The following is a 3,003-nucleotide window of genomic DNA, read 5'->3' on the forward strand; positions in this document are numbered from 1 at the left end:
ACTTTAAAACGCTACTGGAGATCGAACCCAGGCTTTCATCATGACAATTTAGTGCTTTAACCACTCTACTATCGATATTCAAAATTTTTACTTAAGTTAATATTTAATTTTTTTTCTCAAAACCACTAAGTAAGTACATGAATAAGTGAATCAGTTTGTCAATCAAATTAATTAATATATAAAATAAATTACTCAGTGAAATAAATTAATGTATAAAATTATGTAAGATCAGTATAGTGTAGTGGGGAAGTGGAACCCATAGAGGACTTCTTGAGATGGCTTAAATTTAAAGAGTCAATTTTCCAATAAATGATTTTTTTATAAAGAAAATAATAATATCACTCCCTGTTTTTTAATACGTTTTACTTAAAGCAAAGTTAAAATAATTTCTTCTATGTCAATTGTAACCTTTAAATAAATAAAAATGTATGAAAGAAATAAATTTTTTTTAAAACTAAAATCTAAAATTGATCATTAATATTATTTTTTCTTGAATTTAATTTAGAGTAACCAACTTTTAAAAATACTTAACAACAATACTTAGCATAGAAACTTTGACAACAATAAACAAATAGAGAGTAAAATAAAAATTTTATGAAAGATATTATTTAAACAATTGTTCACATTGTTGCAATGGATGCATCTGTAAGTTCGATTAAAAAAGTATTTTTTTACTCATTCTTGTTAGAGATTTCTCAAATGCTGGTTGTCTTTTGTGAGATTAAAAAGTGAGAATTATGGATAAAAGCGATTTATATCGTTTTGCTCTTTTGAATCATAGGAGAAAGGAAAGGGAAAAGTATCCCCGACCTAATCGTAAGTATAAAAACATACATTTCAATATATTTTTAAAATTTTTATTATTTACTGATATGGACCTAGAATATTGTTAAAAAAATATGAAATTTCCTTGGAGTGATCAAAATTTTTCCCCGGAAACCTAAATTTAATAAAGATTGAGAAAATTTCGTAAACATTAAAAAAAAATTGACAAAAAATGTTTGAGTATATTTTATAAATGATACTTTTGATTAAAATTGAAAAAAAAAATCAGCTTAATGGATAATATAATAAATATATATANTGGGAAATATCAAATCTTTCACTTTCGTAGTTTTTTATTAAAAAAAAATAATAAACTTATCTGTAAATTTCAGACGCAATTGAGAATCAAAACATGATATGTATGTATATATATATATATATATATATAAAGAGAGAGAGAGAGAGAACAGAGAATGAATAAGAAATTAAATAGAAAACTAACATGAGCAAATCCATTTCGGGAAAATCCATGGTTAAGAAATTTTAACAACTAAAAATTCTCCAAAATTCAATAAATATTTTGTAAGGAATGTTAATAATTTCTCTAAAAAATCCTCGTTATTTCCTCAAAATTTTGAACTTTCCAATATAATATATTAATATCATACGCAAGTCTAGTATTCGACCCATTGCAAGGGAAGCGAGAAATTAAAGGTGGTTTTATACTTCAGTATGAACGCGACTAAAAAATATATCCGATTACCATCTATCTACGATTTAATTTCATATTTTGTAATCTGGCAACTTTGTTAGGAAAATATATTTAAATAATTCTTGCAAGATGTTCATAAGGGACCGTCGACCTTTCTCATTTATCGCTTTATGTTCCTATTTTTGCTTCATTTTGCGTGTTTCTTTATTTTGAGGGGAATTTTTACTTGATGACGTATTATTTTTTAAAAGAATTTTTCTCTTTTTTTTTTTGGTGCTACTCACACAAATGTATTGATATATTTTACTTCGGCAAAATTGATTAAAAAAATGACCAAAAAATCATTTTGAATATTTTTAATTACTATTAAGTAATTAGGATAAATTGATTGGTTTAAATCAGGAAATATTTGCACAAAACATACTGTCAAAAAATCTGAAAAATAAAATCTCCCTTATAAACCCATCACGAAATTATTTCTCACTGTCGTAAATCATATAACGATTTTGATCATTGTAGAGTAAAAATCAAGCTTTTTAAAATTTGTGCTTTAGAAAATTTATCTGAACCTTAATGCCTTTCACACCATACAAAAAGCTTACAATTCCCGGTCAGCTAAGGAAAAGATTTAAGGGGCCTCTGTGCCCCCCCCCCTTATTGGTCTAAAAAATTTCCCTTGATAGCGTGGTTCGGCTCATAAAGGCCAACTTTTGGTCCGAATTTGAAAATTATAGCTTAATATTAAACGGAGTTAGATGGACTTAACATTAGAAGCATTTCCCCGCCATTTTATTTTATTTTATTTTTTATTCGATTATGCGCTCCTTCAGAAAGAAAGAAACTTGATATTAATCACAGAACACCTTTGTCATGTTAAACTATCGTCAAAATATTGTAATAGGAGTTTAAAAAATAATATAACATAAATAAACTAAATTTCCGGGATTTTTCCAGTTTTTAAGCATTATTTGAAATTTTCCGAATAAGAAAAATAATTTTTATACATAGGAACCTTTAATATTTGGAAAAACACATTAAAAAAATAATATAATTAAAAAAAAAAAGAAAAAAAATATAAAAACTGATTTCTGCCGGGGTTCGAACCCGCTCCCCCTCACTTAAGGCGAAGTCACTCGCACCGTTGGACCAAGTTCATACGGGAATCGTGCTACTACATTGCTTCAAGTAACCTTTTTCGGTTAACTAAACATAAGACTGAAGGGGACTTTATGACCCCCCTAATTGATCTATAAAATTTTACCTTGGTAGGGTGGTTTGGCTCATAGAGGCCAACTTTCGGTTAGAGTTTGAAAATTATACCTTAATACAAAAGGGAGTTAGGCGGTCTTGAAATTTGATTATTTTCAGAGGTTAATCGGGCCCTGCTTACAATTACCTGCATTTAAGATTATTTTCACCTTAAGACTAGTTTTATTGAACGATTTTTTCACGCGTGAAAACCCTAAGTCAGATTCGACTTAAGGTTTTTATATAGAAGATTGTTTTCTAGGGTTTTGGATTAGGGT

The sequence above is a fragment of the Parasteatoda tepidariorum genome, chromosome 5 (assembly GCF_043381705.1).
Source record: "Parasteatoda tepidariorum isolate YZ-2023 chromosome 5, CAS_Ptep_4.0, whole genome shotgun sequence".
Classification (NCBI taxonomy): domain Eukaryota; kingdom Metazoa; phylum Arthropoda; class Arachnida; order Araneae; family Theridiidae; genus Parasteatoda; species Parasteatoda tepidariorum.